The sequence below is a fragment of the Loxodonta africana genome, unplaced genomic scaffold, assembly GCF_030014295.1.
Source record: "Loxodonta africana isolate mLoxAfr1 unplaced genomic scaffold, mLoxAfr1.hap2 scaffold_270, whole genome shotgun sequence".
NCBI classification, from domain to species: Eukaryota; Metazoa; Chordata; class Mammalia; order Proboscidea; family Elephantidae; genus Loxodonta; species Loxodonta africana.
Window position 1 is genome coordinate 113,548 of NW_026974993.1, and position 15,872 is coordinate 129,419.

General features: G+C 41.3%; 1 long non-coding RNA gene across 8 annotated transcripts in view; it reads left to right on the forward strand.

The window, feature by feature from the left end:
• The window catches only part of LOC135229344 (uncharacterized), a 132,422-nt gene that overhangs the window by 30,397 nt on the left and 86,153 nt on the right, over nt 1–15,872 (forward strand). For all 8 annotated transcript variants that reach the window (XR_010320123.1, XR_010320128.1, XR_010320122.1 and 5 more), the window contains exon 2: nt 13,200–13,342. This is a non-coding gene — a long non-coding RNA (uncharacterized LOC135229344). The remainder of the gene's footprint in view (nt 1–13,199; nt 13,343–15,872) is intronic.

The following is a 15,872-nucleotide window of genomic DNA, read 5'->3' on the forward strand; positions in this document are numbered from 1 at the left end:
CATGCAACAGACGATCAACGAAGACTAAAGTTGATTCTTAGAAAGTGCTAGTAAAATTGACAAACTTTAGGGAAGACTGATCAAGAGAAAAAGAATGAAGGTATAAATACCGAATATCAGGAATTAGAAAGAAAATGACTACAGATCTTGCAGAACATAAAGATAACGTGAGAATGTTATGAACCATATTAGTCAATAAATTTGCAAATTTAGGTAAAGTAGGCAAACGCATCATACCATGTAAGTTAATAACAACGATTCAGGAAGAAACAGGAAGCAAAAGTAATTCCACAACTGTTAATAGAATTGAATTAGAGCTCAAACTATTCTCAAAAAGAAAACTTCATGTCAGATGGCTTTTCCTGCAAATTCTGCCAAATATTCAAGAAATATTTCACAAATTCTTCAATATAAAATGAAATATATACCCAAACTCCTTTGTAAAGCTTGTAGAATGAATATTGATACCAAAACCTGACAAGAGCAGCACAAGATGGGAAAATTACAGGCCAATGTCACTGATGAACATAGATGCAAAATATGAAAATAAATAGGCAAAACAAATGCAGCAATACTGTAAAGAAGAATATATTATGACCAAGTTGGGTCTATCCCAAGAATTCAAGGTTAGTTTAACATTCAAAAATGAATCAGTATAATTTACCATATGTACAGGAAAAATAAATGTGATTATATTAATAGGTGTAATAAAATAAGTATTTGATAACCTTCAGCATCCACTCATGTTTTTTAAAAGAACATCTAGCATGCCACGAGACCAGAAGAACCAAAATGTTCCTGGCTACTGTCGCTGAACATTTTGATCAAAGAGTCCATAGAAAAGCCCTGATCAAAAGGGGGAAATTGCAGAACAGAATTTCAGATTCTCATGAACCCCAGACTTTTTGGAGCCATTGAGGGTGAATGAACTCCTGAAACTATTTCCGTGAGATATTCTTTAAACATTACACCAAAAGCCTTCCCTTGAATTATCTTAAAACCGAAGTATAAAAAAGAAAAAATCAAACTGTTGCTGTTGAGTTGATTCTGACTCAGAGACCCTGTAGAACAGAATAGCACTGCCACATAGGGTTTCCAAGGTGCAGGTGGTTGATTCAAACTGCTCTTCTTTTGCTTGGCTACTGTATCACTTAACCACTGTGCCACGAGGGCTCCAGAACATTAGCTTACTTAACTAATAAAAATGGTCTACCTTGAGCATATGCTCTTTTAAGAACTGTCTACATGGCATCAGATTGACAACAGCTACTGAAAAGATTAGATAGGAACCTTAAGGAGCAGTGGGTTTATGTTAATGACAGAGGAACAACTCAGAAAAAGAGGGTAAGAATGGTTGCACAACTTGAATGTAACCGATGTCATTAAATTGTACAGGTAGAAACTGTTAAGTTGGTGTGTTTTGCTGCATACATTCTCCACCACAAAAAATAAATTTACAGGTAATAACAAAAAATGTCAAGGAGAGCTAAATATTTTGAAAATAAGACAGATTTGCATGTGAGGGAAGGAGTGGGGTGAGGTGTTTTAGATTAATAGTCAGAAGGCTTATGGGAGCAGGATATTTGAGGAGATAACTGACCTATATCAAAGGAGAGAATAGCTGTATGAAGTTCTGGAGGGAGGATATTGCCAATAAAGGCAAGAGTTGTTTCTGAGGCCCTTAAATAACCAAGTGTTTTGGCATGTTTGAGGAAGCTCAGGAAATAAGTCATGGCGAGTGTGGAGTGAACCGAGGGAAGACTGTTAGTATGGTGGGCAAGCCCCGCATCATGAAAGACCATGGGAAGCGTTTGGGAATTTTTCCTAATCGCCATGAGAAGCCACTGAAATGATGCTGTTATGTAGACTGTAAGAGGGAAGATCAGTGGCATGGAGTCCAGTTTTAACCAAGAGATGATGGTGGCTGTAAGGTGGAGGTAGTGAGAAGTGGATAGAGTCAGGATTTATTTTAAGGTAGCGCCAAGAGTCCAGAATATGTGTCAATGGATTGGATGCAAGATTTGAATAAAGGAGAGAAATCAAGGGTGATTTCTAGGTTTTTGTCCTGAACAACCCAGAGGATAGTGAGAATATTTGCTGAGATAAGGAAGACTGGGAGGTAAATAAGACACTTGGAGCAAGAATTTTATTTGAACCACATTAAGTTTGAGATGCCTAGTAGACATTCAAGGGGAGATGTAGTCAGCCATGGGTGAAGGAACAACAGGACAGAGTGTGTAAATGAGGGTATCCTAGAGCTCAGGTGGAATTGACTGCCATGAATTGGCTCAGATAACCTAGACAGTGAGAAGTGATGAGTGATGTTACTTAAACAGGGCATGGAAATCAATGAAAAAGGTGTGGGAGTGGCAGGGAGGCTAAGGTAGAGAAGTTTCTCTCTCCCTAAACCTGATTGGCTGGATTTGAAGACATCATAAGTTCGTGTATGAGAAATATCCAGCAAATTACCAGTTGATTTAATAAATTGATAACAAAGTCTACCTTTCAGCCAAAGATTGAAAAACAAACAAACCAATTGCCATCTAGTGGATTCTGACTCTTAGCAACCCTATAGGAGGGAGTAGAACTACCCCATAGGGTTTCTAGGGAGCAACTGATGGATTCAAACAGCAGACTTTTGGTTAGCAGCTGAGCTGTTAATCACTGCACCACCAGGGCTCAGACCAAGAATAACACACGTGAGGAACTTACTCCTTAGTTCAATCAAGTATGAGACCAAATGGGCAATACCTGCTCAAAAGCAAAGATGAAAAGGCAGGAAAGGACAGGAAACCTGGACGAATGGACATGGGGAACCTGAGGTGGACAGGGAAAGGGGGAGAGCGCTGACACAAAGTGGGGATTGCAACCAATGTCACGAAACAGTTTGTGTATCAATTTTTGAATAAGAAACTGATCTGTGCTGTAAACTTTCACCTAAAACCCAGTAAAATTAAAAAGAAAAAAAAAATCAAATAAAGCTCAGTATAAAAAAAAATAGGAAAAGAATCATTTTAATGGGAAAACGTAGATTGTAAAAATGCGTATGACTCACCCCCATTTTAAAGAGTATAATATTCTGTAGTTTGATATGTATTTGCACTGGAAGCTTGGAAGCAGACTTAGAGACGTGGATACCTCAGGTGCTGGGATTTAAAAAATACATGGATTTATTTTTTAAAATTCGTCTGTTATTGGTAGTTTAAAACGGGTCTTCAGTTATCAAAATATCAAAAATAATCAAAAGAATACCTGTATAACCTGCTTTTTAAATAAAGAAAATCCACTGAGATAGCTCACAACTGACAATTCCCCAGCTGGGTAATCGGCCAGGTGAGGGGCATCAAGGCGACCAGGTGAGGATGGTCCAGACCAAATGGAGAGGAGAGGAAGCCCCACCCAAGCGTTGGGGGGAGGTGCAGAGGGCACCTCCTCTAAGGGTCATTTGTTTGCTGACCTCCGATGGCCCTCTCCGAGCCCACCAGAGGGCTCCCTGATGGCTTGACACTGACCATTTGGCCTCGGAGAGCCTGAGAAGCCCCCAAGGGAGGGTGTGGTTTAAAAAATATATTTCAATATATACATTCATATTTACACTCTATGCCAGTCTCTGTGCTTCTAGTCTTGTTTCTGTGCAATCATGTAGGTAATATACATAATATGCATTTCTTTGGAATTCATCATTCTGAGAGTCTTTTTAAAAACAAAAACCAAACCCATTTCCATGGAGTCAATTCCAGCTCGTAGCTACCCTATAGTACAGGGTAGAACTGCCCTATAGGGTTTCCAAGGAGTGTCTGGTGGATTCTAACTGCCAACCTTTGGTTAGCAGGCGTAGCTCTTAACCACTACACCACCAGGGTTTCCAAAGACTCTTCCCTGGTTGGAAATCCGGGGCAGTGGCGGTGAAAATGCGGAATCCTAGCCACTGGATCACCGGGGAACCGACAGGCTTTTTAGCGTGTAGAAATTCAAATTTGTAATTTTGGAGATTCCCCCTCTTTTTTCCAAAATGGGGGCACTGAGATGGAGGATTTTCCCATGCCCACCATCCTAAGGGATTTAATTAACCCATAGTTGAGACATTGTAAACATCTCAAGAAATTATTACCTTTGAGAAACTTGAGGGTGAGTAGGCGTATCACCTGGCTCATCTTAAACTCCTTATAAAAACCTGACTTGAAGACTCACCTGCCTTTTTGAATAAGTGCCAGCTTGAATAGGCAGGGTTCAGGGAATTGCCAACCAAAGGTATGGTTTCTCCAGAGGCCTCCACGGGGTGTAAAAGAAGAGCAGAGCCAGACCCCGTGCTTGGGAAACACCCTTGGTAGGAAATATTTGAGTGTGTGTGTGGTGGGGAGCAGTGGGTGTGGGAGAGTGGGGTGGGTGGGTAATGGGGAAATACCTGTTTTTTTTGTTGTTGTTGTTTTTGTTTTAAGAAACAGTTTTTTACAATTTTTTTTTTTTAATTTATTACAGTGAACAGTTCAGTGGAGACATGTTCCTTATCTGCAGGGGCTAGTGGAATTGCTGATAGCTGAGAATGTAGCCTGCTCCCCAAGTGCCAGTTGGCATTGTGGAGAGAAATCTTGATGTTTGGAGCACTGACTGGCCCTGCCTTTTCTAAATAATTAAGGGTGGTGGGGTGGTGGTGTGAGAAAGAGGATGGTCTATGAACACTGACCCTGGAAAATTAACTCCCGAGTGTGTGGGTTGTGGATAGCAGGAAAAGAACATCACCCGCAAATGACAGCAGTGCCTTTATTTATTTATTTATGCTTCTTTTTAGTTCTGAGTTGTTTTTAAGCCACAAATTAATGGGGCCACCATGAGTTTTCAGAGAATGAGTTTTACAAAAATCCAAGTGTTGTAAATATTGCAAGGATTTCCTTATATATGCTGTATATGAGAAAAGTCCTTCCAGTTATAGGGAGGAGAAAGAAAGTATATTCAGGAATTAAATTTTCACAGTTCTCTGAATTCTTATATTTCTCCTGTTGTCCATTTTTCTTTTTTTGTCCTTCATCCACCCCTTCCACCCTGACCCACTGTCTTCATCATCTAGTGCTGCCATAACAGAAATACCATGAGTGGATGGCTTTAACCGAGAGAAATGTAATACCTCACATTGAAGTAGGCTAATAGTCCAATTCAAGGCATCAGCTCTAGGGGAAAGCTTTCTCTCTCTTTCGGCTCTGGAAGAAGGTCCTTGTCCTTAGCCTTCGCATGGTCAAGGAGCTTCTCAGGTGCAGGGACCCTGGGTCCAGAGGACGTGCTCTGCTCCTGGTGCTGCTTTCTTGATAGTCTGAGGCCCCCAACTCTCGGCTTGCTTCCCGTTCCGTTTATCTCTTGAGAGGTAAAAGGTGGTGCAGGCCACACCCCAGGGAAAGGTGACCTGAGTGAGGGTGGTGTTACAATCCCACCCTAATCCTCTTAAAGTAAAATTACAATCACAAAATGGAGGACAACTACACAATAGTGGGAATCATGGCCTAACCAAGTTGAAACACACATTTTTTTAGGGTCATAATGCAATCCATGGCACCCACCAAACCAAACTTGTCACCATCAAGTTGATTCCAACTCGTAGAGACCCTAGCTGATTTGAACTCATAGAGACCCTATAGCATAGAGTAGAGCTACCCCATAGAGTTTCCAAGGACTAGTTGGTGGATTCGAACTGCTGACCTTTTGGTTAGCAGCTGAGCTCTTAACCACTATGCCACCAGGGCTCTTCTTGATCCACAGTCCACCCTAATTCACCACAGTGTTAGAAAAAGGCTTTGCTATTCTAAAATGAGAACTTTTTACTATACTTTTGTGTTAGTGGTTGCTTTTGGTATGTCTTTAAGCACTGAACAGTTTACTCATACCCATTAAAAACCCGTTGCCACTGAGTCTATTCCAACTCTTAGCGGCCCTATAGGCCCTATAGAGCGGAACTGTGCCATAGACTTTCCAAGGAGCGCCTGGTGGATTTGAACTGATGACCTTTTGGTTAGCAGCCATAGCTCTTAAACAGTACACCACCAGTGTGGGAGGGGTTTAATTGATAACATGATGTCTGGGCTCCAAGGGAGATGGAATGGATGTGCAGGAGAAGGGCATGCAGAGTCTGCCTGTATAGTCCCCAGAACTCTGTTCAAGATCATGACATACCTCAGTAATCACTTGAATCTAAACATACAACTTTAACAGTTGATGTAAATGACTTTACACATGAATTTCAGAACTCAACTCTTTCTCAGTGGAAGTTCCTTCAACCTAGCCGTTTGTTTGTATTCCCTTATTATGAAAACTAACATTTATTGTGTTCATTCTGTGTGTAAGGCCTTTTTCTAAGTGCCTTGTGTGTTTTATTTAACCTGCGTAACAACCTTTTGCATAAGATCCGTTTTAGAAATGGGAAACTGAGGCAGTGAGAGGTAAAGTAACGTGCCCAGATCACCCAGCTGATAAATTGAGTTAGGATTTAAACCCAGGCAGTTTGTTTCAGAATTTGCTTTATGTAATCACTGTACATGACAGCAGTGAACCCTAGTGGCTGTGTGGTTAAAGAACTTGGCTGCTAACTGAAAGGTCAGTGTTTCAAACCCACGAGCCTCTCTGTAGGAGACAGATGTGGCAGTCTGCTTCAGTGAAGACTTACAGCCTTGGAAACCCTATGGGGTAGTTTTACTCTGTCCTTTGGGGTCACTATGAGTTAGAATCGACTTGATGACAGTGGGTTTTGGCACATAATACTAATGTACAGTGTATTCTCAATGCTGTGTATATGTTCAGAAACTAATTTTCCGAACATTTATGCCATATATAGATTACCAATCCAGTTGCCGTTGAGGAGATTTTCACTCATGACGACCCCGTGAGTTTTCAGAGTAGGACTGCCCTCCATACGGTTTTTAATAGCTGTGAGCATTTGGAGGGAGATTGCCAGGCCTTTCTTCCAAGGCAACTGAGTGGATTTAAACTGCCAACCTTTCAGTTAGTATCTGAGCACTTAACTCTTTGTGCCGCCTAATACATATATATATACTAGGAGGTTTTCCTCCTTATTTGTATTTTAATGATTTTTAGACTCTTATGAATACTTGTTCCTGGCACTGAACTAGATGCTAAAGAACAGAATAGGCACATGTAACCCTCTCTCACCTTCTCCCTTCCCTCTTTCACAGAGATGAAATGAAAAGGAATTAATGAAGACAGATCATTGGATTAGGGCCCATACTCAGGGCTCTAACAGCATGGGGAGTTTCTCCTGTCACTTCAGTTCTTGTTCAGGAATTGGTACCTGTTTTTTGTGAATTACAAAGACCAGTGCTTTATATCAAGCCATTTAGATTTGGGGTATGGAGCAGTTTCTTAAATTTTATTTTCAGAGATTTTTTTCTAATAGTTGTTTACATTTATTTTAATTGTATATTCTAAAACCGCTATGAAAAGGTATGAAATAATTGTTTAAATTTTAATTCATATGGGTCAAAATGTATATTAAACTACCTATCGTCACCTTCACAGTCGTTGTTATGTTTGAGCCAATTGTTGTGGCCACTTGTCACCAAGCGTGACGTGCTTCTCCAGGGACTGATCTCTCCTGACAACATGTCCAAAATATGTGAGATGAAGCCTCGCCATTCTTGCTTCTAAGGAATATTCTGGCTGTACTTCTTTTAAGGCAGATTTGTTCATTCTTTTGGCAGTCCGTGGTATATTCAATATTCTTTGCCAACACCGTAATTCAATGGCTTCAATTTTTCTTTTGTCTTCCTTATTCATTGCCCACCTTTCATGTGCGTATGAGGTGACTGAAAACACCATGGCTTGAGTCAGGCGCACATTAGTTTTCAAGGTGACATCTGTGCTTTGGAACACTTTAAAGAGGTCTCTGGCAGCAGATTTGCCCAATGCAATGTGTCGTTTGATTTCTTGACTGCTGCTTCCGTGGGTGTTTATTGTGGATCCAAGTAAAATGAAGCCCTTAATGATGTCAACATTTTCTCCGTTATCATGATGTTGCTTATTGGTCCAGTTGTTAGGCTCTTGGTCTGTAGTCTTTGATCTTCATCAGTAAATGCTTTAAGGCCTCTTCACTTTCAGCAAGCAAGATTGTATCATCTGCATATCTCAGGTTATTAATGAGTCTTCCTCCAATCCTGACGCCTTATTCTTCTTCAGACAGTCCAGCCTCTCGGATTATTTGCTCAGCATACAGGTTGAATAGGTATGGCGAAAGGATACAACACTGATGCACACCTTTCTTGACTTTAAACCATGCAGTATTCCTTGTTCTGTTTAGATGACTGCCTCTTTTTCTATGTACAAGTTTCTCATGAAAACAATTAAGTGTCCTGGAAATCTCATTCTTCCCCATGTTATCCATAATTTGTTATGAGCTGGAGTAGGTCTCAGAAATAATGTGCCATTTCTTCCAGTTGGTTGTGCACGGCTGCCTACTTCCCTAGGTGGTAGCAGCTAAGGCCTGTCTCAGAAACACTCTCCTCCCCACTTAGCATGAGTTTTCACACTGCTCCATCTTTTCCCGTGTGTGTCTCCCGCCCTCCTCAGTGGCCGGGGAAAATGATAGTAGTCCACTGATGAGATTTATTCTTTTATTATACTTTATTTCATCATGTGTTTTTATAACATAGTTCCATTAAAATCAAGGGTAATAAAAATGTTTGTATGATGGAAGTGGATAATCCCACCCATTGTGTCCATCTAAAGTTTCACGAGGAAACTGTGCCCACAACGGAGGGCTCCCACTCCTCTGGCTCACTGTATTTTCTCCTTGTTTATTTGCTCTTTGCTCTTTCCTGATGGATGCATGGGACCACTGAGCTTCAGGACTCCACAATTCTGCCTTTCATACCAGTGTTACTGTAATCTTGGGTTCCTGGGCTGCCTTGCCACAGATTTACTCATTCTGTTTCTGTTAATTATTTCATTACTTAAAAATTTCTCATGAATTTTTCCAGAAGTACATTCTATTCCTCAAAAACTTGGAAGCAATGGGAAAGTATGCAATAAATAACAAGAAAACATACGTAATGCATAGAATAAATTATTAACATTCCGATATGTCTATTATCTTACTTATATTGGCGTGTATGTGTATTAGAGTCTCTGGTTGATGCAAATGGTTAATATCTTGAGCTGCTGACAGAAAGTTGGAGTTCAGGTCCACCCAGAATTGCTATGAAAGAGAGGTCTGGCAGTCTACTTCCGAAAACCCAGCCACTGAAACCCCTATGGAGTACAGTTCTACTGTGGCACACTGGTGTCCTCATGGATCAGAACTGACTCAGTGGCAACTGGTTTTATGTGTGTATTAGCACACACATTTATATATATTAACACAGATATTATATCCTGATATTTTCATTCAACATTAGTCTTTTCTCATGATAAATTTTTTTTGTTTTTTTTTTTTAATGAGGGCATTAAATTACTTTATAATATTCTGTGTGCATGTAGTATATGTTTTTTAACGATTTGACTATAGTTGCAATAATAAATGGGCATGTTTCTAGTAATCTTCAACCTATACTTACATCTTTTTAACATACATCTCTGCCACTAAATCTCTTTGTTTAATTATTGTTTAACACTCTTTACGCCTAAGAGATGGTCTCAGAAGCAGCCCTGATCAGTTTTTCTCCCTCTTACTCATGAAGCCCCTTAATGTATCCCAAGGTATCAACTACGAAGGATTTTACGTCCTTATCCTTTGTTTATTTTTCATTCAGTCAGTATACTCCATGGGCCAGAAGTAGTCTGTGTTATGCAGATACAGTGGTGAAAGGTACACACTGTCCCTGTCCTCATGAAGGGGACAACCCAGTGCAGGGGGGAGGAGCACTGGGGAAATGCAGCTGAGAGCAAGGACAGACAACCCTCCAGGAACCACACTGGACTTCAGAGAGGCTTGTTGGCTGCTGTTCACCTGGCAGGCTTCTAGATACCCGAGTACCCTTGGGCTTGGTGCCTGCTCCTCTCTCTACTGACACCCTCCCTCTAGGATGCCTCAGTGAGTTTACTGCTGTCTATTTGTAGCTAAGGACGTGAGGTTTATACCTCCATCCATTCAAACTCCTCCTGGGTCCAGACTCATATATTCAAATGTCAGCCTAACTCTCTGTATTGACCTCTTTATGCATTAAAATGATACATTCCTCATATGGCCATCATGAAAAGCAAACATGAAAGGAAAAGCACAGGAGTGCCTGGCACCAGTGTAGGTACTCAATGAACATTAGCTGTTGGTATTATTCTTGACATCTCCGTGTGGGGTGAAGTTTTATTACCGGACATCTCCATGTGGATATCTAACAGCTGCACCATGTTATCTAGGCTATGAAACAATTCTTGGTTCCAACCACCATTCTCTTCTTATCGATGAATTTCTCAAGGCTTCGGTGATGGGAGTGTGTGTTTTTCCACACAATGGACGTGATTAGGAATGGTTGGCTAGGTCCTACACCATAAATTGCTCCAGCATTCCTATGGGTGACCATTGAGACAAGTTTCAGCCAACGAATGTAGCAAAGAATTGGAACCACTCTCAGCTGTTCATGCGAGTACTCTCAATCCAGAATATCTGGTAAGTCGACTGTTAGGGATTGAATTGTGTCCCTCCAAAATGTATGTGGAAATCCTAACCCCTTTACCTGTAAATCTGACCTTGTTTGGAAATAGGGGGCCTCCTTTTATTATGTGAATGAGGTCATACCAATGTAGGGTGGGTCCTAAGCCTTACTCTTCTTAGTTATAAAAGGAGCAGAACACACACAGGCACAAACAGGCAAAGAGGAAGACAGACAAAGAAGACAGATGCGTCCACAAGGCCAGGAACACAAATGATTTCTGGCGTCTACTAGAAGCTGAGGTAGACAAGGAAGGACTTCCCACTACAGTCATGCCCTGAATTTGAACTACTACCTACTGAACTATGAACAAATAAATTTCTGTTCTTTAAAGCCATCCAGTTGTGTTATTTTTTGTTATGGAGGGACTAGGTAACTAACACACATACCCGTGCTTGTAAGTTCAGCCCAGTGCAGAATAATTTTCTTCCCTCCTTGGTCTAGCCCACCTGAACCTGCTCTTTCCCTATCAGTGTCCTTTGTTTTCACCTAAGAGCTATGACCGAGTCCGCTTGATGCTGATGCATTGAAATTTCAATTTATTTTTTTATTTATGATTACTATTAATTCCAGTGTTTTCTACGGTTTTCAATGGAGACAGTCCTATAATCTATGAATAGCAGTTATACTTTTTCTCTTTTTGTACTTCCAGTGTTAAATGTTTAATAAAAATAATGATAGAAGCATCCTTATTTTATTGTTTATTAATTTTAAAGAGAATGTCCCACACGTCACCATGAACTATCATGCTAGTTGTAGTTTTCCACGTTCGGGAACTCCTTTTCTGTTCCATGTTTGCTCCTAGCCCTTATCTCTCCGTGTGATTGGATTTTATCAACCTGCTTTGCCCCCATCTCTTGAGGTGAGCATATGTCTTCTCTTCTTTCACCTATGCATGTGGTGAATGAAATTACTAAATCTTTAATGTTCACTCAAATTTGTATGCCTGCAATAAACCGCCTTGATCATGGCATGTTACATGGTTTATACTTTGCTGGATTTCCTTTGCTAGCATCTTACGTAGGGTTTTGCATCTTAGTTACTGAGTGTGCTTGTCCTCTAACTCTTCTCCTACCTTCCTTCTCTAATTTGCTATCATTTTTAAACTAGCCTTAAGGGTCAAGTTAGTGGAGTATCTCATGGTTTTCTAATCTCTGTTGACTATGTACAAGATTAAAATGACTGTTTCTTGCATGTTTGCTGGAACCTGACTGGAAATGATCTAGGTCTGCCATTTTCTTTGTAGGGAGATCTTGAACTACTGACCCATTTTATTTAGGTGGTTAAAGGCATCTTCTGGTGCTAATTTACTTAGAAGAAATTCTGATGCATGTTCTAGGTTGCTCAAATCTCATCTTTAAATATTGACTATCAGGGCTTATAGCCTCATGCAAGCCAATTCATCAATCCCAGATTTCCCCAAAGTCAGGCTCTACAACTATTCCCGGTACCAAATTCCCTCATTTAAGACTTATTTGCAAAGAAAGAGACAACAGTATGCTATCTACGCAGTTGTGTATCCGCAGCCTTCTTGAGTCCATAATGTGAGGATAGTCTTCTAAGACTTTTTTTGTAATTGTTCTTTTCTTAATTTTTTTTCCTTTTTTCACTGCCACCCAACCCCCCCCGCCCCGCCACCCCATCTAGTAGTTTTAAAGTTGTGCGTTTCAGGTTCAAGTCTGTAATCCAAAAGAACAGGCTTCTAGAAGCAGAAAGCAGGCAGTGCGACTGTTGGGCTGTTGGTGGGGTGGGGGGAGGGGAGCTGCTGCTCAGAGAGGGCGGCCGAGGGAGGCAGGAGATGGCCCGGCTGCCGGCCGCAAGCCCGCAGGCTCCAAGGAGGCGGAACCTGCGTGCGCCCTGAGCCTTTTGAGACAGGCCCAAGCCCGCCGAGCCCGGTGCTAACCTCGCACCCGCCAGGCTTGCGGGTTCCCCCAGGACTAGGGGAAGCCTAAGGCCAAGGAGGGCAAGGCCTAGGGTCTGGACCTCGGAACTGGTTCTGCCATGCGTGATCTCAGCGCTTATGCTCAGAAGGAGGGCAGGAAGCATATCGCAAGGTGCCTATGACCCTGAAGGGAGTTGTGGCCACCCACGGACTATGGGTCTGCATATGGAGGCCCCCAGGGTGCAATTCCAGGAGCAGAACACAAAGCCACAGAGGGGACAGTGCACCTCGCCAGTGCTCCCCAGGGGCATTGCCCCAATTTGGGGAGCAGTCCCTCCTCTGGGCTAGGGACTTTGTTTCCTCCACTGTCTTCCCTGACTGTGAGCAGACTCTTGTCTACACAGACTAAGGAGGAGTTATCAAAATCAGCTCCGAACTCCGGATTTGAGTTAAGGATCATAAATTAACACAGAGAAATACGACTTTAGCAATAAGTGCCTGCTTGAAGCCCAAGTTGCCTGAAAATAAGGAATTTCAGTCTTTCAGCTCCTCTGCTAATGTAGTGACTAAGAACAGGATCTCACTGGAGCTCAAAGATGTGGGGCACTGGGAATACTCTGGGTCTGTCTGCTCACGGCTGATTGCCTCATTCCCAGTTTTATTATACACCTTAGATACAGACCAGAAGAGGAGTTTGGGGCTTGACACCTGACATCTTAACACCAGTTCCTGTTTCTTGAGGAAGGAAGAGGTAAAATAAATCAGCGTTTTCTGTGTCCTTCTCCATCCCCGGAAGTCCTCATGAAGACCCTCTCAGGTAAGGACTGACAGGGAGTGGCTTGGTTTACTATTCAACTTTGTCCTTCAGTAACTTTGTTTATGTTCTGCATGTAAACTATTGTGCATTGACAGAAGCATTCTAATTCTTATGCAGAATGACTAGACCTGCTGCAGAATGACTATATTGTGCCTCCCTCGGGCACCCCTGTCTGTGCAGCACCCTCCACCCCCAACTGCCCAACCGCCTCTCTCCTGGCATTCTGCTTCTAGAAGCATGTTCTTTTGATGCAGAGATGCAGCACACACAGAATCCCAGCTGGATTACAGACTTGAACCTGAAGACCTTATGCAGAATGACTATTTATGAACGCTTAGTACTAAAGCAGGTACTTACCCCTCAGAGAAGGCCCTGGGGGAGGTTGATACATGCATTCCCCAGTGCTCCTGCTGCTCTAGAGGTGCCTGAAATGCCTCTGTGGGAAAGGCCTTCAGATTAGGCTCATGGCCCACGTGGGAATTCAGGCCTATTTTTCTGTTAGAACATCTCATTTAGCTCTGAAAATGTTATTATCTAGTTTATTCACCAGACATGAGTACAGACATCTCATATTTTCAAAATTAATGCCATTCTTTAATACTAATTTGCCACCAAGAGTATATTCCAAAGTGTTTCCAATAGGCTAGCAAGTCTTTCCAAAGAGGGGAGTCCTCCGCCATGTTGTGCAGTGACAGCAGGGTTGGCATAATATGTTTACCCAGATACCTACCACTTTTTTTTTTTTTTATTGTGCTTTATTTGAAACTTTACAGAGCAAATTACTTTCTTGTTCAACCATTTATACACAATTGTTTTTGACATTGGTTGCAATCCTCATCATGTGTCAACACTCTCCTATGCTCCAGTTCCCCGTTTCCATCCGCCATGATTCCTGTTCCATCCTGCCCTCTTTTCTGTGCTTTTGGGCAGGTTTTGCACATTTGGTCTCATACACATGATTGAACTAAGAAACAGTTTCTTCACGTGTGTTGTTGTTTGTTTTATAGACCTGTCTAATCTTTGGCTGAAGGGCGAACTTCAGAAGATACTTTCCACTGTGTTGCTTTCCATAATTCCTGAAATTCCAAGCCTGCCACCTGAACAACTTCCTTTAGTGTTTCATTTAGAACAAGTCTGGTGGCGATGAATTCTCTTAATCGTCTTTCACCTGAGAATGTCAATATTTTTCCTTTACTCGTGAAGGAAATAACAGCCTATAGAACACTGGGTTAATGTTTCTTTTCTTTCAGTGTTGAAAAAATGTTGTTTTCACAGCTTTTTGGCCTCCATGGCTTCTGATGATGAATACAGAGTCATTCCAATTGTTTTTCCTGTGTGAGATGAGTTGTTTTCTCTCTAGCTTCTTTGAAGATATTTTCTTGGTCCTTGTTATTCCACAATTGACAGTGAGGCATTTGGGGGTAAAATTATGTGAGTTTAACTTGCTGGAGTTTGCATAGCTTCTTGAATCTGTAAGTTTATGTCTTTCAACAAATTGGGAAAGTGTTGAGCCAGTATTTCTTCAAATACTTTTTTCTACACCACATATTTTCTCTACTCCTTATGGAATTCCGATAAATAAATGTTAGATATTTTTGGATTTTTTTGAGGCTCTGTTCATTTTTTTTTTCAATATTTGCTCTCTGTTTTCAGATTGGATATTTTCAATTGAACTATTTTCATCTCATTGATCCTTTTGTCTGTCAACAGCATTCTGCTGTAGAGCTGATCAAGTGAATTTTTTATCTCTATTTTTCCTGTCTAAAATTTTCATTTGTGAATGTTTTCTATGTATTTTTCTATTTTTCTAAGGTGTGCCTGTTACTTCTTTGAGCGTGGTTAAAGTAGCTTTTTAAAGTTTTTGTCTATGATTCCAAGACTATGTCTTACTTCAATCTTACAGAAAATGTCGATGTTGTTTGTTTTAGGAATCACTTGACCCAGTTATGTTCAGGCTGCAAGTTCTTTCCCAACTTCTGGATGCTGTGGCTCAGATGTCAGTTAAGATTTTGAAGACTTTGCAGTGATATTTGGATGTAATCTATGGGAGTGTCACTCAGTTTGGGACCTTGTTGGTGTTCTAACCCATAATGCAGTTCTCAAAGGATTGATCTACTTCTTAGGGTCAGAGCAAAGCATATGCAACTGTGGGAGTCGGGGGGGTATGAAAAACAACTTTATGGTATCCCTCTCTTGAGCCACCTGGTCTCTGTCTCTCTGAGGCTGTCTGATGTCTGAGCAGCTACCTTCCTGGTCCACTGGCAAGAATGTTGGGGCTTTAATCTCCTCATTCTGCTGTGCAATGAAGTGCCTGGGTCTGCCTATGAGGCCAAATATTGGTAAGATGGAGAAAATATAACAGAGATTCCTCTACATTATTTGGTCCTTATACACTTAGGTCAGAGAGAAGGCACACTGTTTCTGGTGATACTTCGAAACAGGTATGGAGAAAAAGGCATTAACAGGTTGATAGCTGCATACTAGGTGTTAGGAATTAAATTCTGTCTTCCCAAAATGTATATATCAGCTT